This window comes from Sinohyriopsis cumingii, chromosome 18, assembly GCF_028554795.1.
Source record: "Sinohyriopsis cumingii isolate HCF-2022 chromosome 18, ASM2855479v2, whole genome shotgun sequence".
Classification (NCBI taxonomy): domain Eukaryota; kingdom Metazoa; phylum Mollusca; class Bivalvia; order Unionida; family Unionidae; genus Sinohyriopsis; species Sinohyriopsis cumingii.
This window is the reverse complement of record NC_142978.1, coordinates 5,359,261-5,386,977: the sequence shown is the minus strand read 5'-3', so window position 1 is coordinate 5,386,977 and position 27,717 is coordinate 5,359,261. Positions and strand designations below refer to the sequence as shown.

Here is a 27,717-nt window from a genome sequence, read left to right as displayed (position 1 = left end):
TTATATTTACCAAGTTTGATATAAAAATGGTACTAACAGCTGCCTCGCTTGGCGCTCAGCATCAAGAGGTTAGTGTTAGGACTGGTCGGCCTGGTGTCAGGATGATGTTAGTGGGTGGGACATCATACTATTTGTCTGCGGCATGATGCCTCAGTGCTAGGCATCACTATAAACTGCCACACTGCAGACATCGTAGCAGTATGACTGAAAAATTGTTAAAGTTAAGTTAAAAATCCAAATCATACACCAAGTTTGAAGACACCCCATCAGACACTGTAGGACTAGTTATGCGAACGATATTGTCATGCAATGCTTTTATCTACAGAAAAGGGCAATAACTCGAACAAAATGTGTAGGAACAAAGTGATTTATTGATATGTACATCTTCCTTTAACAAGATATTATCAAATGTTGGATTTAGCTACGTGGCATAAAGGCAATAACTAACAAAACTGCAGGATGAAATTGATTTGTCCATTTGCGTATCTTCAGGTGATGAACATAATATTTGCCAAGTTGTATGGAAATTAATCATAAATGGCAGGAACGAGATTATATCATACACTGTTACAAGACAAACAAGACAATAATTGCAACTAAATTTGTGGGAGCAAAGTGGTTAGTCGATGCGTATGTAATTCCTCTAGTGATGATCATAATATTTACCATGTTTATGGACAATCAATGAAAAACTACGGGAGTGGTTGCGTTAATTAGTGCCACATGCACGGACGGACAGACATGAGGATTAGAGGCCGGATTTAACAGTTGTATACAATGCAAGCAAGCAAAAACTGCGATACTAGTTTCGTTAATGAGTGTCAGTCTGTTTCATTGGCAGTATTTTATGTACAATCGTGAAGATCACTGGTGCGTTCACCTTGAAGGATACTGCAGTTTTAATTACCAGCAAATTTTGGTCACAGTAATCTACTTTTTAAGCTTACATTATGAGGCACTTTGATTATACAATCATGAAATTTTATGGATATGTTCACATTTGAAATTTCAAGAGCAGAAGGCATATGCAGTTTAAAAGTGATATACATGTGCTTTTTAATGCTCCATTCAAAATATTTATCAGATTCCGATTCACAGTTGCATGTATGGTCATGAAACTTAATGTGTAAGTTCACCGTTATCACCCTTGTTAGCAACCATATAAATTATATTATGCTAATATTTTGGATTAAAAACCGGCGAAGCAGGCGAGGCATACTATTTTACACGATTTCCTGTTGGTATAATCTTAGCACTGACCGACACATTTTTTTCAACAATTAATCCTTAAAAAAATGAACATACAATGCTTTAATTTGGCTTTAAATTATAGACGGGATACCCAATGCAATTTCACTCACGTCTTCTCTAAGTACTAAAAGAGTCATTGTTATCCTTGTTATCACTAGTGTCGCATATGTGAAGCACCAATCAGCTTCAGTGGTATTGCACAGGTGACTTACTAAACAGTTTCACTGGTACTGCATATGTGAAATAGCAATCAGTGTCACTGGAAATTCCATATGTGAAGTACTAAACAGTTTCACTGGTATTGCATAGGTGACGTACTAACAGTTTCACTGGTACTGCATATGTGAAATAGTAATCAGTCTCACTGGTATTGCATATGTGAAGTACTAAACAGTTTTACTGGTATTGCATCTGTGAACTACTAAACAGTTTCACTGGTATTGCATATGTGAAGTACTAAACATTTTCACTGGTATTGCATATGTGAAGTACTAAACAGTTTCACTGGTATTGTATATGTGAAGTACTAAACAGTTTCACTGGTACTGCACATGTGAAATAGTATTCAGTCTCACTGGTATTGCGTATGTGAAGTACTAAACAGTTTCACTGGTATTGCATATGTGAAGTACTAAACAGTTTCGCTGGTACTGCACATGTGAAATAGTAATCAGTCTCACTGGTACTGCATATGTGAAGTACCAAACAGATTCACTGCTACTGCATATGTGAAATAGCAATCAGTCTCATTGGTACTGCATATGTGAAGTACCATGCAGCTTAACTGGTTTTGCACATGTGAAATAGTAATCAGTCTCACAGGTATTGTATATGTGAAGCACTAAACAGTTTCACTGGTATTGCATATGTGAAGTACTAATCAGTCTCACTGGTACCGCATATGTGAAGTACCAAACAGTTTCACTGGTACTGCATATGTGAAATAGCAATCAGTCTCATTGGTATTGCATATGTGAAGTACTAATCAGTCTCACTAGTATCGCATATGTGAAGTACTAAACAGTCTCATTGGTATTGCATATGTCAAGTAACAAACAGTTTCACTGGTATTGCATATATGAAGTACCATGCAGTTTCACTGGTTCTGTACATGTGAAGTAACAAACAGTTTCACTGGTTTTGCATATGTGAAGTACCATGCAGTTTCACTGGTATTGCATATGTGAAGCAGCAAACGTTCTCTCATTTATACCATGGGGAGTAACGACTGTGAACAGCTCCAAATTATTTCGCTGGTGTATATTTACATCTACGTTTACATACGGTGCCCTAACAATGACATCGCATTTTGTATCTATTGCATTTTCTATAATCAAATAATTATAGCCTCGTGTCTTTCTAATTTTTCAAGACGTATAATTCTAGAACAAAATTGATAATTACAACAGTCAACCTAGTTGTTTCAACGCAGTAATATATCTCTTACATGCACATTCTAAAATTACTTTTGAAGATTTTATATACTAATAAAATGGATGCGTTTTAATGGTAAGTGCGAAATAATTTTTTTTTTATAAAAAAATTATAACAGGATGTGTGTGTGTGTGTGTGTGTGTGTGTGTGTGTGTGTGTGATTTGGATTTTTAATATAGTTTTAACAATTTTTCAGTCATATCGCTACGATGTCTGCAGTGTGGCAGTTTCTAGTGATGTCTAGCACTGGGGCATCATGTCGCAGACATGTAGCATGATGTCCCACCCAGTCACATTATCTTGACACCAGGCCGACCAGTACTAACACTAACCTCTTAATGCTGAGCGCCAAGCGAGGCAGCTGTTAGTACCATTTTTGTAAACCTTTGGTATAACTCGGCCGGGAATCGAACCCAAGACCTCCCGCATGATAGTTGTTTGTAATGAAAAGCTTAACTAAGCTTTTGCTACGGATTATAGTGACAGTAGTAGGGCCGGTTGTAATGAAGAAAGCGAGAAAGATGATAATATTCATAATTTAAAGATGATTAACGCATATGCATATGTGAAGTACTAAACAGGTTATGTATATCTATATGGTGTGCTTAATTTTTGTAAATGATTATGGACTGCACGTTTAGATAATGTTCACTGGTAATTAACATGTTTACATAGCTATCTTTTGTTCATGGTTGCGAGTAGTAAATAAGATGTTTATATTGCTTCTGATGTTTAGAATATTCCAGAAATATTTTGATGGAATTTTTCAATTAGAAATTATTCATTTCTATGGAATTCCAGATTTTTCTATTGTGTCTGTATAAATAGACGCTTTCTGAATAAGTATTCATTCCTGTTTCACTTCTGTTGCGAGATCAGTCGGTTGAATCATTTTCAGTTGTGCTGAGATTTGAGGTGAATCATTTATGTAAATTATTCATTGGAATTACAAAATGCTCATGTACTTCTTGGCTAAAATATCATTTTGGAACTACCGTGAATGCATTAAGACATTTCTGATTACATCGTTGGTACATCATAACATTCATGACTATTGGAAATATTCTATACTTTTGGACTTGTGATAGTATATCTATGATTTTTGTTGGATTTAATTCACATTATTGCACTCTGTAACTTATAAAAATAAATAACCCACACTTTGGAGCTTACACAAATAAATAACTTGCATATATATATATATATATATATATATATATATATATATATATATATATATATATATATATATAACACTTACATGTCTTTGTGCATGTTCTATAAGGGCGGATGAATGACAGAATAGTAAATATCTATTAACTTATATTTTGTCCTTAAATGACAAGCAAATACGAAATTTTAAAATAGGCCGGTAATACATTAAGTAAAGCATTCAACATTTAATCAAGACAGTCATCATCTGAAAATGTTTCCACAATGAATTGTGTGAAATTCCTTCAAACAACCAGCTCATGTTTCAATATTGATAGACAGATGATAGTCTTTTTTTTGTTTTATTTTCTTTATAGAAATCACAGTCAGGTGTTCTTATTTCGCTTTCCCTGGCAACCAGGGCCGGCGCCAGACTCGGCCAGAATATATGGCGCCCTAGGCAAGGTTAGATTCTGCCCCCCCCCCCGGAATATATCAATTTCATAGTTTATAAACAATAATGTTTTTAAAAAAATGCCCCCCCCCCCCCCCCCCCGAAATCAGCGCCCTAGGCGGCTGCCTAGTTTGCCTATATGGTAGCGCCGGCCCTGCTGGCAACATGCTTTCAATAAAATAAACACTGTATATAAACAGTGCTGCAGTGCTAAATAAAGAAGTAGGCGAAATCATGTTATTCAGATGCGGAAAAAGGACGGGTCAAACAGTGTGATGGAACGCGCAAAAAGGTAAAGGAACACCGTTCACACGCGTTCTCACAGCACTACACCCCTGTTATGTAAATCTACACTGTAAGACTTGTCATACTTTTAAACATTCATTCAATTTTCTAGTCGGAGAGCCTCCAAATCCGGAAGGATGCGGGTTCGAATTATAACAAAGGACTAGCCTGGGTCAGCTACGGTGGTATGCCCGTAGGCAAGGCACTTTACTCCAATCACCTATGTCCTAAACGTCCTACATGTGGGGCCCCGAATTGCCATGTCGTCTAAAGCGCTCAACGTTCCGGATTATTGCCATATCACCTCTGTCTTCGTGGGTTCGAGTCTCGGGCTCGGCTAACGTGGATAAGTGAGAAGCTTGCCAGTAGCGTTTTGTGGGTCGGTGGTTCTTCCCGGGTTTCTCCAGGGTTCTTATTCCACCCTACAACAACAACAACAACAACCTACATGTGTTGCTGTGCCGTGAAAGACCCAACCAAACCAAAACATTCCAATACTGCTAACATCTCAGAGTCTAACATCAAATTCGTTCAGTTATGTTAGTTGATGAAGGCCCAAACCTACTTATGTTTCAGTTTGAAAACAAAAGAAATTGCTGTGCACTGTTGCATATATATGAGTTCGTTGTGCAACAACTGTAAACTAAAGAATGTAACCATTTCCTGAAAACAAAGAACCAGGCTGTGCTATAAAAGTAATGAAATATCAAAAATCGTCACAGAAATATACTGCTCGTTTAAACCGCCATGTTATCTCATCTATTTGACACAGCTATCTTGCAAATCTGGTTTTCCACAAGCATCTGGTTAGCATAAAAGTTGAAAATGTTCGGTAACGTGTGCGATATATAATTAATTCAGTATCGTTCTCTGTATTTCTAGCCTGCATTCTCACTAGACTGTGTCCATTTCAGCGTCAACAAAGCATATGTACCTACAACACGCACACACAACAAGCTTGTTTTAAGCATTTAATGGGTATGAATAGTTTTTCATTTGTAATTCAAAGCTCTTATCTGTGCATAATGCACTTTTGTTAGAAACATAGATATATCCCATTCTATGAAATTCGTCACTACAAGGAACCGACGTCTTTATAAGCTGATCACTTCAAAATTCTCTCTCTCTCTCTCTCTCTCTCTCTCTCTCTCTCTCTCTCTCTCTCTCACACACACACACACACACACACACATATACACATACACATACAAACGCAAATCTTCTGAGCGCATGGATGCATACTAATAGACAGAGGTGAAATAAGCTTCCAACCTACCACTCAAATATCATTTTCCAGCTGTTATTTTTTCAAAACAATGCATTTTGTAAAATAAGATAACATGATTTATATGTTAAGCGTTTTCAAAAACGCAAAGAGAGGCAGTAAATAACAGCAAAGAATCTATTAGAAAGTAAAGACACACACACACACACACACACACACACACACATATATATATATATATATATATATATATATATATATATATATATATATATATATATATATATATATATATATATTGACTAAGGGTCTGGTTTATGTCTTATACCGCCATTCATCTATACAAGACCATATGGTTTTGTATGTGCAGAAGGTAATAGGATCCATATGTGTAAATAATTAATTGTAGACAAGTAGGTCTGTTGCATCAAGACTAGCGTTGCCGATGATATATGTTTTAAAATTGTGTTTAAGACACTTCATACAGCTAAACAATATGATCAGTTTTAAATAAACAACAGTGGCAAAAAAGAACCCTAAAGAAAGCACAACTCTTTCTTTTATTATCATTGTCAAGGTCACGATAACCTTTCCAATTATTAGCATCTGTGTTGAAAGAAGCTTTTCCTCTCCGTTTAAACTTCTTTTGCACTGTGCATGCATACACAATAACTTAACTTTGTCTCATTGAATGTTTGCAAGAAATGAATCGAAACTGCACATCACTTATGGTAACATAAAGAAACATAAATCGGATACCTAATCAATGTCACGTTTTAATCGCATTTATGGTAACATAAAAAATCATAAACTCGGATACTTAATCAAACACACGTTCTAATTGCTTTTGAGACGAAAATAATCGCCCTTCCAACAACATCAAAATAGTTTGATATTTTATTTTTTGAGTAAATAACAACGTTATTTGGATATATTGAATATAGTTGATGGCAATATCTTGAATTTTAGTCTAGATGACATGTTTTAAATCTCGCAGCTCAATGGCATCGCGAGTTTGTCCGTCACGCCAATTTTCTACGATGAAGTCAAATCGTCCAATAGGTTTCATAGCAAAGCTGCCCAATACACTCAAGGGAAGATGATGGTGGGATTGGGTGCGTGAGCCTGGTTCGTGTTTGTGCAAGGGTTGTTTATTTTGAACACATAAGTGGAATAAGCTTTGAAAAGCGATATGCTGAGGAAGGGATGGGCAAACTTGACATAAAGTTGAGATGCATTCCTTTCTTTGTATTTGAGAAAATGTTAAACTGGGCATTAAACCAGACGTGGCTATACTGTACTGTTGTGCCTGGCTAATATCACGTACACTTAACTGATGTAGCATTCTTTCTTCAATGAAAACAATTGATCTTCCAGCCAATAAACATGTCATGATCACAATAAATTACAATAATTGTGTTTTTAAGTGGCACTTACTAAGGGATAATACTTTTACTACACCGTAGAGTCAGTTAGAATAATTGATGATTCCCAATGATAATAACAAGTTTAAATATAACAGAAAAATGAATGAATGTAATTTCGTCATTAAAAAGATAACGGAAATGTTTTATACCAGTCAATTCAAAAATGAGCTCATAATAAATAACAAATCTTTGATCTTTTCGTAGGATTTGTTAGTTTCAGTGAAATTTACATAAGTGATACTTACACACACACACAAATTCAATACCTAAATGACATATATAATGTTCAAATTAACCATTCACATCTCTGTAAGTATGACACAAAATATCAAAATAATCAGGCATGTACCCAGAAATGATCCACCAGGTGCTTCTTCTGAGCTCTCCTCATCCCCACAGTTACAGTGGAAAATAACGTTACATGTATGATTCTCCTTGATACAGTTGCATATCACGGTCTTCAAGGAGAGGCACACAGCTCAAGTCGACATGTATCATATTACAATGATCCCTTAGTTTACTTCAGATCCTCTTTTAATGTGGTCATAGAAACAATTCAATTTTTTCAATTTTGTTATATTATTACAAATCAATTTTTTTACTTGATTATAGATCTTATCCATTGAGATACCCTAAACACACCATTTTATATTTTATGCACAGCCTTTTCAGAGCTTATCTCAATATAGTGCGCGCTCAATTACAACGCTGATCGCGTATGATTCCCCTGAACATCATTCCATATTGGTGACACTGTAAAACACGGAAATGCTTGTAAATCATTCGATTAGATCAGAGAATTAGAAATCAGTAAAGAGATCATTTAGTCATTTTTTGGCAAAATAATTTTAAGTTATGCATTTAGGTTCCACTGTACGATACTATATTACAAACAAAAACGAATAGTGATTAAACAAATAAAAATAAAAAGATTTTTTTTAAAAAAACAACATAACAACCACTTACTTGAATAATGGGTGAATATGTTCCTCTATAACTGTAACTACAGTGCCGATTGTCTGTGCGATTTTAAATCCGTTGCTATTCAATGACTTTAAATAGCATTTTTAAACGAAACCCTGTACATATATTTTGTACATACAGCTGCCGTTATAAAGTCATGCATGACACAAATTCTGTATCCATTTGCTGCGTTCTTATAAATGAATGTGATATTGTTGCAACGATGGAGATAAAGTAGTATTTGCCAGAGTAAGAAACGATACGCTGAATTAAACCTGAACGCGACCACACACCTGCCAAGGCAGAAACTATTTTAACTTACTATCTGTGTATCAGTAACAGATACATAGTATCCTTTACCTTTGCACATGCGCGGACGTAAGAGGAGACATGTCCATTGATGTACAAATGAACCGATAAATACAACAATGGCTACTCCTGCTAATCTTAAATGTATATTCGTCAGAGCATGATATCTATTATCCTGCTACCTTTATTTCAATCAAATAAAATTCCATAATTGGTATATAGATGTGAATCAGTCAATCGACCTTTCTTAAGATGGTAAACAACTAACATTTATAATCTTAAGCAAGGTTACATATATGGTGGAGTTGACTTGTGCTAATCCTATAAAATTACCAACTAATCAAGCTTTCATACAATACGACTTTATGACATTTGAAAATTGGAATCTTCATCATCTGAGTCCACCCCAATAAATAAGGTGGACTCGCCTGTTTGGGAATTTAGATAAAACGTAGACCTTAATTCGGGGTTTATTTAATCAAACCTGATGTTGACTGTGCGTCTTAAGAACTGTACACCAATAATTCCATAAGACATTTTGTTTCTCATACAAAATCGCTCCAACAATCCAAAACAAGTGCCGCAGAATATCAAGGATTCGCTTTCAAGTCATGCTGAGATATATTCTGTGTGTACCCCCAAATTGCTTCCCATGTGTCAATCTCGCTTCTCATCGTCATTGTCACCTCAATATAATTTCTGCCACTGTCTTGTTGAAACGCATGCTCCAGTATTCTCCCAATATTCAAGGGATTCGCAAGGACTGACGGAAATGCATATATTTTAAGTCGATTTTCCGGGTACAAGACACGGAACTACCATGCCAGGTCAGGTCCGCGTGATAGGACCTATTCAAAAGTAGATCGCCCAAGGGGCACACGTGCTAACTATGCAGCAATCTTTTTTATACCTCGGAATAAAAATTTGGCGCTTAGGAATGTAAATTACTGAAAGTTCACATTTTACAGCGTATGATCCCCAATCATCTTTTGACGGATACGAATAGTACACTTACCTCTTTATATATCGCTCTTAGCCAGTTTGCTATGAAACAACGAATGGGGAAAGTGGAAGGATGGGTAATCTGGTGGGAAAAAAAGACCATTAATGAAGACTTAATATTTCGAGACGCAAGAAATCCATGATAAATCTTGTAGATAAGAATGGAATCTTGATTTCTTTTCATGTATTTAGTTGTTTACCTATATATTCTTTATTTATCTTGTTTGGATATATGCTAACAAATGTAACTGAATAGGTTCATGTCTGAAAACTGCATCCAAGAGTCCATTATGAACGTATGCACTTTCAAACAAAGGTAAATATCAGAGACTACAACATGCAAGATTAACGGTATATAATAATGTTTAATTCTTTATATGATAAATGCGTAACAAAAATCACAGTAAAAATATAAACCAAACCTATAACATGCAAATGTGTTATATAAACCGAATTATTTTACAGCTGTCCAAGATATACTCTCACGATACATTATTATAAAGCTTCCTAACCGAGTTCATAGCAAACCTGTTTCACATGATGTTAGTCGATACACGCGATAATAACGTGTTGCTCTGTCAGTGGTCAATAGCAAGGTATGCACTATACATGGGTCAGGTATGTGTGTCCAATATGAAAAAAGTACAATAACACCTCCTATTGGCGGCTTTCCTCATACAAGGGAAGTAACTCTCCCATGATGGGTTTTGGGTCATCCTTAATTTTAAGTAATTTACAGAAGTGCATTCATCAGTTTTATATTCCAAAATTTTAACCTGTTTGTTAGTTAACTGTCAATCGTATGCATAACTGTGTATCTATATAGCACTTAAAAACGTGGCTCAGTAACAGTCATTTCAGGGATTATGGGATTTGACCGTGTTCTTTATTCTGATCTTGAAAAGCGTGACTGACATTATCCTGCAACTATATCCTAGTGTTGAAATGTTTCTTTTTCCAAACTTCTATATATGGAAGATATGCTGAATAAGTAATTCAATAGGCCGTACTTATATAGTCTCAGAGGTTTTCTCCGTGAATATGCTACTACATGTTCTTAACAGTACCGTAGAGAGCGATCACGGACCCTGGGGTGAGGAACACCCGGGCCTCTCCTAGTTCTTGTTAAAACAAAAGCTTTCCTTTTTAAAACTAAAAAGTGTTGTTCCGGGCTTCGTGGATATATCTCTGGTTGCCCCACCCCACCCCACCCCCTTGTCGACCCTGGTTCTTCATAGATAAATGCTTCTCTAACAAATGTTTGTAATGACTTACCAGATGATCAAATGTGTTTCCCTGGACACCGAATCAACGTGGAAAGTCTAACTGACGTTTGTTTGGACTCAATATACGAGAGGTGTCCGACATTCATCATTAATTCCACGGTTTGCAAGTAGATATTGTTAATACTTCGGAACTACAGCCGGAAGGGCCGGTATGGTCCTTTCTAGGTTTTGATACCGGTATCACTATTGCCGCACTCTATGATGGCGGAAAGTCGAAGATGTCCCAGATTTTATCAAAACCGTTAAGTAGTTTATTTTATCGAAATGTTAAATTATCAAGCTTGGTTAGTAGAGAAACTGAAACGTTTCTCGATCTGCCGTATTCAGTTTATATCGCTATCCTAATTCGTGTGATTCAAGTGTATTACTTAGTAGGTATTTAGAAAAGAGGCCAAAAGTCGTCACCAACATCCCAAGAGGAGTTAAGTGAAAGTCGATGGATTGCAGATGGTTAGATCTAAGGAAAGATAGGATCTTGTAGCCGTTAGGAACATACCCTAACATTAAAAAAGCGAATATTGTGTTATAAAATAAACTCTCTTATTTTCATTCCTCTTTCATTGATATCTGTGCACACCCAAATGCATGGTGGTAATTCAAGTCACCAAGTTTGAAAAAAGGTGCTCTTAACTGCAGTAACATTATGGAGATCAGATTAGTTGATGGGAGTGCTGGGCGTAGATTTATTAAGCAAAGTGAAGAGTTTCGTGTACGGACAAGAATGGCAATAGGCTGTAATGTAGAACTGCGATTGTTCTGGCTGAGGATTCTTGCCATCTACGATGCCAGACACTCCAATGTCGACCTAATCAGCTTGTATTTTTTTTTCAAAAAAACACGTTTGTAGTGTAAGAGTTTTATTTTATATTATCTTGTTCGTTTTCTTTCTTCAAAGGATCTCAAAGGCGGCTCATCTTCTTTAAGTTGACATGTTTCATCAATATTTACCTTGCGTCCTTGGCAATTATATTGCATTATTGTCTGTGACATATTTATAGAAGTGGTAGAAGTACACGACTTCTGTGGGGATTCTCTAGTGCAGAATCAGTGAGCAATTCAGTTTCTATACCCTGTTCTTCCAAATTTATTTAAGACTCAGATAGATCCATCAGTTTGTAATTTCAGAATTCTAGTAGATTCTTTAATCATCTCCTTTCTTGTTTCTAAATTATTTTACAACATATGACATGAGGTTTGCTCTCTTTTAGTGGCCCAGATCTAAGCGGTTCTTCGCCAGTATCGTTGGATTTCCTCTTTGTCACAGTGTTACGTCAAACAATACGGCCAGCGGTATGGTGCTTCTTTTGTGAGCCGTATCATACTTGTTTTTCTCTTGTAGTGACGGGTTTCTTAATTGTCACATAGTTACAGTGATTATTTGGAATTGCTGCTTCACCCTCCATTTAGGATAATTTTGCACTGTTTAAAAAGGAGTCAAAATTATAAACTTGGTTTCACCATGATGCAATGAAATATCTGCTTGGGTACAAAACAGAGTTCATGGAAGATTTCTTCTCCCCCTTATTAGCGTTCGCGTAAGAGTGATAGGTAGAGTTATACTTTCCAAACATATGGCATCTGGAAAGTTCATGTCTTGTTCATGTTTCATGCGTTAGATATCATCTGAAATATCAGAAGTGGTCACCCTGACAATTTTAGAAGGAGATTTTCTTCTTGCATGAAAATCTTTAGTAGTCTATCTGCATACAACTGGATAAGACCGATGTGCTTTTGCAGTCATCCTTGTTGTGGCCATTGTTTTAGTAGTTAATACACTGTAAGAAATTTTAGTTCAAATGGGTCAAAAAGTTGTTCAGGAATCCTGCTTTGATCGATGCTGGCAGGGAAAGGTTGAACAGTAGAGTGCAAATGTTCTTTAGAATTAACCTGTCGATATTGCAAATTTTTATACGCTTCACATGGAAAATGTTCTTACTTCCGTGATCAAGTAATATGGATCGCATCGCATGACTCCTCTGCAAAAGCTAAGACATTTGTGTGGAGATACCTGATGGTAGTTTATAATAGATCATTGTAACTACAAATATAATATTGATGAATAATGCACAAACTGCTTTTGCAAAGCCGATTTTCAGAGTGAACTTTGCAGCTACAATCTGCAAGTGATTGGCTCTTTGCTACGTATTTTTAAAATACTTTTTGGTTCTCCAGCCAAGACATGTATCGTTTTTCTACCACAAACGGCTAGAGATTACTCCGTCTGATTCTTATAAGTTGACTCAACGATGAGAAATATAGGCCAATTTCTTTGACTTGAAACAGTATTTTCTTCGGAGTCTCTTGTTAACTTGTTCTTGACTCTTTGAAAACCAGATGTCCTGCTTTTGGTTGTAATTGTCATGTATGTTTCCCAAAAGAACTTTGTCAAATGTTCTCCCAACCTGCCTAGAAGCCCAACAAGTGGATACCATTAGCGCTGATTTGTTGTATTTGTCATGCCAAGGCTACACAGGGTGATATACTCATGCAAAATAAATCCTTACTCAATTGACTTCGCTATTACCTCATATGTCACGTCCTTCGTAATGTTCCAAGTGTGACAGCGTTTGGACCTTTTAGTCACAATTGTGACCGTTAAAAACATAAGTGGGCAAACGACTTTGCTATTTATATATAGTAGTCTCTGAAGCTTGGCATGATAGCGGAATCATCAGATTGGAATCTTCTGACTGCTTGTCTAGCCTGAAGCTTAGCATGATAGCGGATTCATCAGATTGGAATCTTCTGACTGCTTGTCTAGCCTGAAGCTGAGGCCGAAGTAGTAGATTGTAATTCGAGAGGTTAAAAACCGACCTTTCTTCTCCTCAACTATTTCTCCTCTACGGAGTCGAAACGCAATAAGCGACAAAAGCGGTTGCTTCTCTAAGTCTCCTTTTACTACATGTGGTGTGGGCGAGAACTTACTGTACATTATTATGTATGCAGGGGGGCAAAAAAGATTGAGATTGCAACTGTCAGCCGGCATGGCCGAACCAGGACCACAGACTGCAAGTGGCACATATCTTGTAATAGGGGTTAATATTACACTACGCTTTGGATATATAGCTTGATACTAGATATTCGATAACCATAATTATTTACTGATATCTGTATCCTCTCTATATTGTTTTGGCAGGAAACAAGAGGTAATAGAAAGGAACACAAAAAGTGTCAGTGGAGTACACTTTTTATCACCAGTCGAGATATTAGATTTCAGCCAAGAGTAAACAGGTACGTGACAAAGACGGCACATTGTATGGCATTAGCACAACTGTAGTATATTTAGCTGAAACCAGTTACGATGTAGTGATAATTGTGATCACGTTACATTAATAGTCAACGTTATCGATATTTATGTAATGTGATATAATATTCATTATACTTATAATAGACTACAATGTTAAAACGTTTTACTGAATGTTGACAAATACAAGAACAATTTTCGATTTTGATTTAAATCCCAAAAGAGCCCATAAGCAAATTTTTACAATCTCAAATTTCTGTGTAAAAAATAATAGACTAATATTGATAACAATAAACGAATTATTTTAATACTATTAGACAACATGTCCTCCAGAATAAATGTAACAGATTGATATGAAATCATTATGATACCATATGCGTTTTCAATTTCGGTTAGTGTAACAACCCTTGGGTGAGGGGGTGGGGTGGGTTAGTTAGTTAGTTATCTGACCATATCATGCACAGAAAACAAAACCCAAATGCATTCCACAAGGATGCACTAAGGCAAATCAACCGCAGGCTTACCTGGGTTGGTGACGAACCCGCAAACTTTAGAAGGGAGGGTGGCGGCAGGAAACGTTATATGCTACTCGTATCATGGAGTAAAAATATGACCTTAAATGTATTAAACATCACGAATACTCATACTTATATATAAAACTGAAATGGGGTCGGCAAATAATTAAAATACCATAAGAGTAATAAAGAATTTTCAAGTATGATTGTCATAGAATTTTTCACTATTAATCTTTTATGGAATATGTTTTAAAATGCATGCTAAGATACTGTTACAAGCCACGAGTCTTTACGTGACCGAGTGGTGTCAAACCCTGACGCGATTCCCGCTAGAAGTCATAAGTTTACCCCAAATTTCCAAAGACTTCCATACAACTTAAGTTTTAAATTAGAAAGCCCGACGTGTCAATTCTATACGTAAATTTTACTCCAGTCAATGCAAGACCACAGGTAAAACAACCCGCCAAATATCCACCATCCGCATACACACACGGCCTCTCTTCGTTAGGTTTCCGTACCGCCAGCAGTTATCGTCGTAGAAAGTATACAATTGTACCTTAAAACAGGGAACTATTTTAACTACGCCACCTTAGGCCAGTCAAACTATGGTTTCCAGGCACTTTCCGACAGTATAACTGCACTGCATTTGGCACCATGGCGACATAAACGGTATCTGCCGAGTCCCTTCTTATTGGTTCCACAGTGTAATTTACCGGTTTCCTACCGTAAATACTGCCACTGCAGTCACACTACCTATGTACACCACTAGATTTTAGTAGGGACTGTATTATTAAACCATGGACACTCATTTGATTTGGACCTGAATCCACTACTCGTGAATCATGGCATCATGGAAACTCACCAACACTTTAATCCGTGACGTTTGCTCCAAGTAAATGGCTAAATATTTCGGGCAGAATAATATTTATATTGCACCGAATTCCAATAATCAGACAAGTAATCACAAAAATCTAAGAATTCCTTAAAACCGGGCGCTATAACCATATGCGCATCTCCAAATTTATTACAATTCATTTTTATTATTTATATTTTTATTAATTTTTGTTCTTGTATTTTTAGATTTTAAAAAATTTGCTTGATTATATTTCTAGGGCGAGGAGGTGTCCCAAAAAGTAAATAGCACGCTAGATTCATCTATTTCATCGCCAAAGTCATAGAAATTTAAGGGATAAATACCGAGCATATATCCTCTTAAATCTAGCAAATGATGTAAAACATCGGCTTCCGATTGGTTGAATATTTATGATTACGTATTGTTAAAATATTGGGGAGCAGCGTGTAAAAAATGTTGATATTTTCTGTGGTACCGCATTTTTAGTGACTGTATGACATTTTAAAATTCAGTTAGTAATAATTACACCGTCTTTATGTGCAAAGATATGGCAAAAAGAGCACGAAGATGAGAGTGTTAACGTCTCTTCAATATTACAGCCAACATTACGTAAAAGCTCAAGTAAACTTGCATCATGGGCGTGGGCTCTGTTTGTTTTCCCGAATGATATAATCGAGAAATGCTTGCAGGATCATTCGATGGGTTAACATTTTTTACTGCGCTCTCACACTGGGAAAGAATCGATTGGCAGTTGTAAATAAAACTCTAATTAGTCTAGCAATGTATTTATTCTTGTCTTGTAAACGTGCAATGAATTGCCCACTGAACTTAGACACAAAGACACAGTGATCATATTCAAGAGGGCTCTCAAAACTCACTTATTTCGACTGCAAGAACAAACTTAAAGACCTAATAATCTTTCCTACCTTAAATATTCTCAGCATGCTTTTTAATGTTTTCTAATTTCATGGTGTTTGTTTTTGTAATCATATCATTATATGTTTTTTATCTTATAGGTGTTGTTTAATGTTGTAAAGCGCTTAGAGCTTCTAAAAATTAGATGCTATACAAAGTCTTCATTATTATTATTATTATTATTATTATTATTCCCGGGTTACTTATAATAATATTTGCTTCTAATAAATGATCAAGGGGGATTTTACGTAAAACACATTTTTATTAACGTGTCAGTAGAGAATAAAGACCATATTTTGCAAATCATATCACCAAGAATGAATAATGAAGAAGAGCAACAACCGACAATGACACTGATTAGGAAAATCAATAACAGGGATACGTTTTTATATAAATAAATGAGTGTTTGAGATAGATGCGAAAATAAAGTGAGAACTCTGGGTACAATTTGGTCAGAACTGTTTAGATGCTGCTTAGGAAACACAAGGACCCCATCGATGGACTGTTTATGGAGATTCCATTGAGTAGATTGTTAACGTAGCTTTAACAATTTTAGTCATATAAGTACGATAGCTGTAGTGTGGCAGTTTATTGTGATGTTTAGCACCGGGGCATCATGCATTATCCTGACACCAGGCCGACCAGTCCTAGCACTAACCTCTTAATAATGGGCGTCTAGCGAGGCAGCTGTTAGTACCACTTTTACAAGTCTTTGATATTACTCGGCTGGGGTTCGAACCCGCGACCTCCCGCATCCGAGGTACACGCTCTGATCAAAGAATGGTTTAAGGAAAGAAATAATTGGGGTTTGCTCTTTTTATTCTTATGGGTATTTTAAGCCCTGTTGACATTATCCTTTTTCATATCCTCTGTGCATTTAATATTTATATTTTAAAATAATATGAGATATGTGCCTATGGCTATGTATATATGGCAGTAAGTAGAGGGTATCTAATGTTTTGATGAAAATAAAAATTTCCTTTTGGTTATATGCAAACGTTCTCCAAAATCAGAGCTTTAAAGATCAAATTTGCTCTTCAGCACGCCACACCTACCCTCAATCACCCACCTTTTCCCCATTTCGAAAAGTAGCTATGCACAAGCTTTCTTGAAATATGGGTCTTTAAGAAGAACAAAAAACTCTGTTTAATTAACCGGGATTTTATTATTACATATTTATATTTTCCCCCGTAAATCCAACGATATTACGATTGATTGAAAATGTGAAATCTTAAAGTAGCGTGTATTTCAAAGTTCCCGGAATTTGGAGATCTGCAATTCGCTTGTGAAAAAAATATAATTTGCAAACATGTCAAAATGGAAACATTTTTATAGTACTTTAAATTAAATAGATGTATTAAATCCCTATAATGTCTTCAAGAGAATTAATACGACTTGGAAAACATGTATCCCTATATTTGTTTTCTATATTCGATAATTTGGTACCAACTGGTCACCGATTGTAAATTCTGATTTACCTTGCACAGATTTACTCCGAAATGGAAACATAATCGACGCGAATCAAAGAATTTAAATTCGTGTTAATATTCATTACTTTAATTGAACCATCTTGTACCTGAAAATAGAGTAGTAAATTGAAAGCCGAAAATATACTTAACAACACACCTCAAAAATATGAAAGGGTTTCTACGTATTTTAAAGTCCATAGGTTGGCGCTATCAGTCGCCAAATGAATAGTCTAGAAATGTATACATCTGACGCTGGTGATCACATCTGTTAAAATTACATAACTAGTGTTTGAAAAGTTATGAATTTTTAGTTATATAGTGTGCCGATTTGGGTCAAACTTTTGACATACATTTAAAGTGTAACCTGTTTTCGTGTCTTTAGAATGACGTCACTGATTATATGACTACATCCTTCATGCTTGCAATGCATCTTCAGGTTTGGATTACAATTCAAAACTCAATTTCAGGCAATGTGCATCGCCTAAAAGTTTCAAAAATATCTTTAAAAATTAGTACAAATGTTGCTTTTGCTAAAAATATATGTGTAGATCGCGAATTTGGCTGATTTTGTTTAAAAGATAAAATGTAGTTTAAGCGTTTCCTTGTACCTTTACTCACCTTACTTTACATAGAAACAAATAATTCCGGGCATGACGTTATCACTTGAATACATGGTATGGTGCACACACAAAAAAGACCTGTTTTGATCTTCTGGTCGAATGGTAATTTCCTTAAAGAATATTAGAGTTATACCCATCTTGCATGCGCACCTCACTTTCAACCCATTTAAAAGGCTCGCCATATAAATATCGGGGACTTAGAGGAGCGGAAGGGTTGGGATGACCTAATCTGGTGCAATTAATTTAATTCTTGATATTTTGTAAACTATTTGGCCATATCTGATTACAAAACAAGTCCGATTCAACAATGCATCTCAAAGGGTTCATCGCTGTTTTCAAGGTAGTATCGGAAATAACTTACGGCGTCGAGTCAGATTTCTTCCGCAAAATGAATGTACATGTCTGAAGGTAACGCAGTTTCCATATATTTCTTCTAGCTTACAATGTGCTAATTTTTCGTGCCTTCTGTATGCATACACAATCAAGCATCGCACGGCATGATAGGAAATGCATTATTGTCACATGTCAAAATATAAGGATATATTTTTGACGAGAAAATATAGGAATGAAAAAATATGAAAATTATTTGGCCAGTAATTATAGGTTACTGCATTTGTATGGGAAAATATGAACGAGTTTTTGGGATGGAATACTGCACGACTTGTGAGTGCAGTATATCCTTCCGACAAAACGAGTTCATATTTTCTCATACAAATGCAGTAACCTTTTTATTATATGCTCATTTTTTATTCTACCTAAGGTTTAATTATATAAACAAAATACACTACAAGAAACAACGTAAATGAATGAATGCCGTATTCCAAACTAAATACACAAGCGCAGATTTGTCATTACACAATGACATCATTATTAATGCTCACATAACTCCGCCCAGATAAATTTGAACTTAGTCGCGCGCTCGACATAACTTTCGAAAGAAAATGGCGTGTCTAGATAAAATTGAAATTTGCAGTCATATTGTGAATGAATGCGCACTGCAACAACTGTTTCATTTGATCTGGAATGAATATATTTTGGTATTTTGTTTCGATTCGACGAAAGTTTGTGATTCTGGACTGGATTCATCTGTGCAAATTATACATGAAATACATCGGATTGAAGTGGCGCTGGAGAAGCGTGTTTACGTCTGCAAATGTGTCTGTTTCTGTCATTGAATGTTTGAAATCATAATGTGGGAAAAATATGAAGTCTTTCAATTGCAATTATCAAAAAAGACGCTCTGGAATTTAATGCTTATTTCATTTTGAGTGCAATAAGGAGTATGCAATTGCACTTATCATTGAAATTACAGCACAATTTCGAAATGTGTAATCCAGATTGAAAACCGATGACATGGCTCATGTAATTCGGATTTGCAGAATTAAGAAAATACATTTTGAGGAAATTCAGGATGTAAAACTGTAAGTATATTTTATTTTGCCATTCTTATCACCAGCTAAAGAAAACAGTATATACCTTGTCACTTGTATGTTATTTGTAAGGACCTAATCTTCCGTCATTTATATAATGTAGCTAGCCTAAATCCGAAACATTGTATCAACGTGGAATGTGCCAAAACAGCTGGGGGTTTTGCAGTCCACGAAACATGTTTTAGTTCATTCGGAAACAAATTTAAACAACCCCAACGTAAAGAGCCTCTTACGCGAGTGTACATGATTTGTTTACAAATCAAAAGTGCTGGCGTCTGAGTCCATTGTTTGTTTACAAAAGAAAGTAGTTCCTTTATTCACGTGAATGCTATATGTGTATTGTCGCGCGCGTTCAATATCGGGGAATATTGAACGATTCTGACAATGTAAAGTTAACGGGGAAAAAATGAGCATATAATAATTATAGGTTACTGCATTTCTAAGAGAAAATATGAACGAGATTTTCGGATGGAAATACTGCACGACCTTGGGAGTTCAGTATATCATCCGACATAACGAGTTCATATTTTCCCATACAAATGCAGTAACATTTTTTATTATATGCTCATTTTCTTATTCTACCTAAGGCTTAATTATGTAAACAAAAATACACTACACGAAACAACGTAAATGAATGTATGCCGTATTCCAAATTTAATTCAGAAAAGCAGATTCATCATTACACAACAACAACATTAATAATGCGCACTTAACTCCACCCAGATAAATTTGAACTTAGTCGCTCGCTAGACATAACTTTTGAAAGAAAATGGCGTTTTGGTCTACTTAAAATTGAAATTTGGAGTCATATTGTGAATGAATGCGCATTGCGACAACTTTTCCATATGATCTGGAATGAATAGATTTTGGTATTTTTGTCGTTTCTACGAAATTTCGTGATTATGGACTGGATTTATCTGTGCCGATTCTACATGAAGTACATCGGATTTCAGCGGTGACAGTGCAGCGTGATGACAACTGCAAGTGTGTTTCTGATCTGTCATTCAATGTTAGAAATCATAATGTGGGAAAATATGAAGTCTTTCAATTTTAATTATCAAAAAGATGATACGGAATATAATTGTTACGTATATCTGATTTAATACATATTTATTTTAATTTAATTGCTTGTCAGTTTTAAATTTTTTATTCCAGTATATGCTATTATAATGTAAATTTATTCACTGGAGATGATAATTTTCCAGACAATTGGTTGACCTGAATCATTCATTTCATAAACACCAGGTGTTGATCTAAATTCTGACCTTGATTCAAAATTAGTAAACAAAGTTCTATTTTATTTTAAAATGATTGGTTGTTTCCAAGGTCATGAGGGGATTACATTTAAGACGTAAACAATTTTTTTATTTTTTTATTTCTTTGAGAAATTTAATGGTCTAATCAATGACATATTCTGTGTACGTGATATAAACATGATCACGTGACCACCCTTTCTGATTTCGCAACTTGGGGGAATTTCGAAACTGCATATTATGATACAATATAATCTTTGTTTTGAGAGAGATTTCTCAGTTTTCGGGCTTTTACACTTGGTATCAAGTTGTTTTCTTTGTTGTTGCCAGATTTTGAGTTAATTATTTTCAGATCATTTGGATTTCAAAAGGAGTAATTCTTTATTCCCTGGAAATATTTGAAGATTGCTCACACAGATTTTGGAAAGACATTGTTTACAAGTTTAATTTGGATTTCTAATACCGGAGTGCCATTATTTGTATTTCTACAAGGAACTGTAGATAAGCACAGTACTGATTACAGCATACGTCATCGTCATCCATCTTGGATTTTACACCAGGATTCGAATTTGAAATTATTAGAACAGTTATTCTTGAAACTGTAAGTTCTTCTCCTATTTTGATTGTTACATAATTTTCCCAGAAAATAAATTATTTGTTAAATTTTTAAAAGCTTGTTGTTTTCACTCTTTCTGTGTTACTGTTTATTCGAGCCTAAACATGTAACATAATCTGTATTTCATTTTGAATGCAGCAAGGAGGGTGTAATTGCACTTGGAATATAGTCGAAACTACAGTACAATTTCAAAATGCGTAATCAAGCTTGAGAACCCATGACACGGCTCATGTAATTCGGATATGCAGAATTAAGAATGTTCATTTTGAGGAAATTCAGGATGTAAAACTGTAAGTATATTGTTTGACATACTTATTAACAGCTAAAGAAGACAGTTTATGCCTTGTCACTTGCATGTCATTTGTAGATACCCAGAAATTTTGTGAAATCTGGCGTCTATCGCCTGCCTAAATCCAAAACGTTGTATCAAAAAGTTAACGCGGAATATGGCAAAGCAGCTGGTATGTGGCAGTCTACGAAACATATGCTTTAGTTCATTCAGAAACAAATTTAATCAACCAAAACGTAAAGCAACTATTACGTGAGTGTACATGATTTGTTTGCAAAGTAGTTCCTAATATACTATTGGGCACACATGAGTGCAATATGCAGTGCCCGTGAGTATAATACCCTAAATATGGCACGATCCTCAAAATGTCAAGTTAACTGAGAAAAAAATGAGCATATAAGAATGTTGTATATTTCACACTTAAGTATATTTAAGATAAGGTAACATTAAATGAAAAACATAAACTGCTTTTTATGAGGACGAAGTGAAGGGTGTCCCATGCATCGTATTATATTGGCTGTAACATGAAATTTCTATAATGTGGCCAAAATGGCGTGATAAAGAAATAACGTTATCAAGTGACGTCATCCTTTCGGCAGGCATCTATTTTGCAAACTTTTATCGTTGCTCGTTTCTCACTACGCCAGAAATAAACATACAATTGGACTAGCGGTGTCTCAGGAGAACAATACTATTATTACCTCGGAAAACATGAATGGAATATAATAATTGGTTATGATCACTCTTTATTAAATTTTAACTAAGTAATTCTATAATAATCTCGGTCATTTTTTCACACAAATCGAGAATCAAACGTGTAAATTATAGATCTACATAGATCCGGTCATTGCTTTGAAACATGAGTGAGCCTAAATATTTGGTAAACTTGGAACATAGGCTGGTTAACGGGAATTCCTATCTATCTATCTATCTATCTATCTATCGCTCGTTTTAGAACAAAACTGATCTTGCTGTCGAATTAGCAAAAAACACATCCATATCGAAGAGATTCTGTATATTATACAATCATAATATAATTTAAACAAAGTATCACTTCCTCCGTGTTTGTGTTTTGTATCACGACCTTAGACGTAAATATTTATCTTGTTCCTTGCTTCTTTCTTTTTAACGGAAAGCGTGTGGTGTATATTCAAACTAGGAACATCTTCACAACTAATTCACATATATAAACAAATCAACCGTGTGTGGCAATCCAGCTGGAGCATCACATAACTAATCCACGTTTAGACATATAATCAACCGTGTATGCCAACAGGAGTATCTTCACACCTAATCCACATCCAAAGACATAACCATTCATGTGTGGCAATCCAACAGGAGCATCTACACAATTAATCTACATCTAGACACGTAATCAACCATGTGTGACTGTGAGAGGGCAAATTTATGTCGATCTACGAACAGCACATTAGTTTGGGGCCAGAGAACAATTAATTAGATTTATGAGGACAGACGCTTGTTACATCGCTATACTGCAATGATTTCTAATGTCTGGTCGGCAGAGGTAGAGATTCTTAATTAAGCTTTAGTTCATCTAGCAGCCAGACATACTGTTAGGGACATGACTAACTTCGATTTCGTAGTGGAACTGTCAGAACTGAAAAATTCCAGAAACAGTTATTCGAAAACCTAGGGCAAGCTGACCGCAATTTTGGCGCCTCTTTATAAAAGGCGGTAAATATATTTCATCCTGGTTGGTTACGCTAAATAGTGGCGTGTTTCCCACACGATATTCCCTAGCTGTAAATATCCTCCATCGACAAATCTAATTAGTCTAAGATTTGCTGCAAGAGTAAAGGTACAGGGAACTCCGAGAATGAATTTGAAAGAATTTTCTCGCAAAACATTTGTTTAAGGGACCGGACGTCTGGAAGGTCTACAAACACAATTTTGGCGGTAGAAGCGGGAAACGCTTTAAAGCACAAAAGTATCTGCGTCAATTTCACGAAATTCGTGCATGAATTTATTTGTTTAATTTCGTTGATCAATTCTTTTGATATGAGATTGACTGTGTTCAGCTTATATATATATATATATATATATATATATATATATATATATATATATATATATATATATATATATATATATATATATATATATATATATGAATTCGTACAATAATCTTCTTTATATAAGGTTGTCGAATTGTTTGCATTTGTCGTCTTGTTTGTATAGGAATTAGGTTCTAAGAATTTCATGTATTATTTTAGTTGATATGAGTTACGAGAATCCGTGTCAATTCATCGATTTTGAAGGTAATTTCGCGTATGATAAAGACTTGAGTACATATTGACTGAGATTAACGTTGTTACGCCATGCAGTGTGATTTCACGCATGATAAAAACTTGAATGTGTGAATTCACTGAAATAGCGTATTTCAATCATATAATGAATTTCATTCATTAATTTGTATAATTGAGACTAGAACGGAACTGTTATATCTTGTGTGCTGTTAATACAAATGATGAATCAGCCATTGGGAAGCACATTAATCTTGTGAAACTTTGTTTTGATTTGCCCGACTGGGGCGGACTAATAACCTTTGGTATCTGTTTCAATATCGATAGTAAGATCTGATAACGAGAGGGGAGTAATGATCTATCCCCAGTAGGATAACCGGCAGAAAATTTAGGTTGTTCTCTGTTTGTTTTAAAAGTGGAATGTAGCTCTTCAGACGTCTTCCCAGACGTATCCTCAGATGTACATACCCACTGACGTATCCAGGTTTCTGTGTATCTACATGCTTACATATACACCTACCCACACAAAGTTTGAGGGCCGAAGGGAGGGGAAACAGTAGGAAGGTTGGAGAGAAAAAGGTAAAGGAAGAAACAGAAAAGGCGAAAGGACAGAGAACAGCTACAATGAAATTGGAGTGAACCAGAGCTAAACAGGTTATGCAATAGTACAAGGCAATGACTTCGATTGTTCACTCGATCATATGATTAACTAATTCTATCAGTAAAACAGATCGGCTATTTTATAAATATATTTGTGTTTTGATATTCAGTGAAAGATTTATTCCAAAAAGAAGTGAGTCTTCCTAATGTATTGTATTATCACCACTGTTTGTGTAATTGATTAAATTTTGATTTTTATATACAGGGGATCGGGTCGTTCTGTTCTATATATCTGCTCAGATCTCTACTTATTCTACCTATAAGCTTAATCGATCCGGGAAATAACACAGAGGGCGATCATCTCCTAGATAACGAGAACCGAATAAAGCGGACACCTTGAAAGATGGTACAATCCGCCAATCAACCCGCACCCTTTGCAAAGAATGGGGCGTTACAGTGGCAATCCAACAGGAGCATCTACACAATTAATCCACATCTAGAAACATAATCAGCCATGTGTGGCAATCCAACAGGAGCATCTACACAATTAATCCACATGCAGAGACACATAATCAGCCATGTGCGGCAATACAACAGGAGCATCTAAACAATTAATCCACATCTAGACACGTAATCAACCGTGAATTGCAATCCAACCGGAGCATCTACACAACTGATCCACATCTAGACCCATAATCAACCGTGAGTGGCAATCCAACAAGAGCAAATTACACAACTAATCCACATTCAGAGACACATAACCAACCGTGAGTGGCAATCTAACAGAATCAACTTTTTGCTTATCCAGAAGAAAATAACTTACTCTCGTTCAACCAGACTCTCGCACGACTCTGTGTGATCAAAGCCATACGAGGGACATGTAGAATGTTTAATTGACCTCTGTTACCGATAGAAGACGCGTCTTAAAAAATAAACTTGGTAGAAGTGAAATCACAAAGACTTTTCTCCCTATCTCAATATTTTTCGGTGCGTATATTTGCAATCGAACCAAAATAATATTAACACATTAAAATTATATAATTTAATGTTATTTGCTACGCAGGAGGTGTATCTCAATGACTAATGAAAATGTCAATATGTATGACGTCCAACTATCAGCACATTTATGTAAGACATCACCTGATCTCAACCAATGAAATCAGTTTTCCATATATTTAGGTAACGCTTGTTTAGGAATTATCAGAATTTTTCTTTTGCACCAGACTTTTCTATGGCGAAGATAGGTTGAGTCAATTGAGAATGTGGTAAGGAACACTAACGTCCTTCAATGATACGTCCATTAAAGATAATAATTTTATTTATTGCTATATTTTACCTGTGGTCACAAATGATTAATGGTTTCACAGTTTCTTGACAGACTTTTATAACGTTGTCAAGAACTACATTCACCTTGCGTAATAAATTAGACGACAATTTGATGAGGTTACGGTGGCTGAATAGTCCGATCTGGGGGCGGAGGGGGGGGGGGGAAGCAAGCATATCTCGCTGTTGTAGCGTTTTCTTGCCTTCTGCTAACAAATCCTGCATTAGAATACACCAACATTACTATAATTTGAAGGGTAGGAAATGAACGTCATAGGAACGTGCCTATGCTTTTGTGGATTCCAACCCTTTTTGTACATCCGATCGAATGCTGATAGCCATGATGACCTTAAAAAATCATATTTAAAGCTTGACTTCCTTCCGTATTCCTAGACCGAAATATTACCCCGCCACAAAAAAGGAGACAAACATACTTGTGAAAACGACCCGTTTATATTCTGACGGTCAAAAAAGACTGCAATGGGCATCAGGAATAATTTTACCTCCTGATCAAAACGTCTTACCGGTGGACATTGTTCAATAGTTGTCATGTGATCGAGAACTGTTTAATGTTTTTTTTCCACATGGTCAAGATAACTAGATTCTAAAGGACAGCGAAAACTAATTGTACTCAATAAGATGTAGAAGTTTCTCATTGTATAGCATCTAAATAAAAACAAATATTGTCATCCATTGTGCGCAATAGACTTCACTGAGATCATCATGATGTTCATTATAATTTAGTACGAAGGAAGTGACCGTTGCACTAATAAAGCACATCTGAAATATATGTCAATATGTACCGTTCGAAGAAAAATATTTAAACTATACATAAATATATATAAAGAGAGACAGACATACAGACAGACAGACGACTTCAAGTCACAAGTTGTAAGTCTCTAAACGAGAGAAGATATACGAATGAGAAGTCCAGCAGACCTTCAATATGGTGAAGAAAATGTCATTTCCTGATTAATAAATAGTTCTCAGTATCAAAGAGAAAAGTGATAGAAAGATAGAGAGCTGATACAAAAGCGTTATCACAACGTGAATGGCAGTGAAGAAAAGTTAACTGAGGCCATTGAAACAGTCAATGGCACTCGACAGCAAGCAAAGATTTCTTTTCAATTGTTGAACACAGAAGGTTCATATTGTAATTATATTTCTGTCGCTAGTTTTGGGCCCCAAAATGCGACACTGTGAGCATGATACATTCTAGGTAAGGTTACAAAATTTCCAAGGCCATAACTCTGAAAAAGGCTAGATGTCGCGTTCCGCAGAATCCTTGTTTTATATATCATGTTCATATATTATATGGTTCAATAACTGGCAATCAGTGAATCTGTTTAGGTGACATCTGCGCTCTGATACATTGATCAAGATATGTTTATCCTACTCCTTGTTGAATTTATGTAAGGTAAAAATGACATCTGTAGGATTTTGTTAAAAGATAGCGTTTTTTTTACTGATTCCTTTAATGAGTTCTACTGAAATCGCTTTCAGATTAGTCCATATTGACGAATCGCAACATATGTCAT

General features: G+C 35.6%; 1 protein-coding gene across 3 annotated transcripts in view; it reads right to left on the bottom strand.

The window, feature by feature from the left end:
- The window catches only part of LOC149776002 (calcitonin gene-related peptide type 1 receptor-like), a 229,836-nt gene that overhangs the window by 178,514 nt on the left and 23,605 nt on the right, over positions 1-27,717 (bottom strand). For 2 of the 3 annotated variants that reach the window (XM_089941461.1, XM_089941463.1), the window contains exon 1: positions 8,195-8,466. The exons of the other annotated variant lie outside the window; for it this stretch is intronic. The gene's annotated coding sequence lies outside the window, so the exon portion shown is untranslated. Of the gene's footprint in view, positions 1-8,194; positions 8,467-27,717 lie in introns of those variants that run through there. 3 annotated transcript variants of the gene reach the window in all.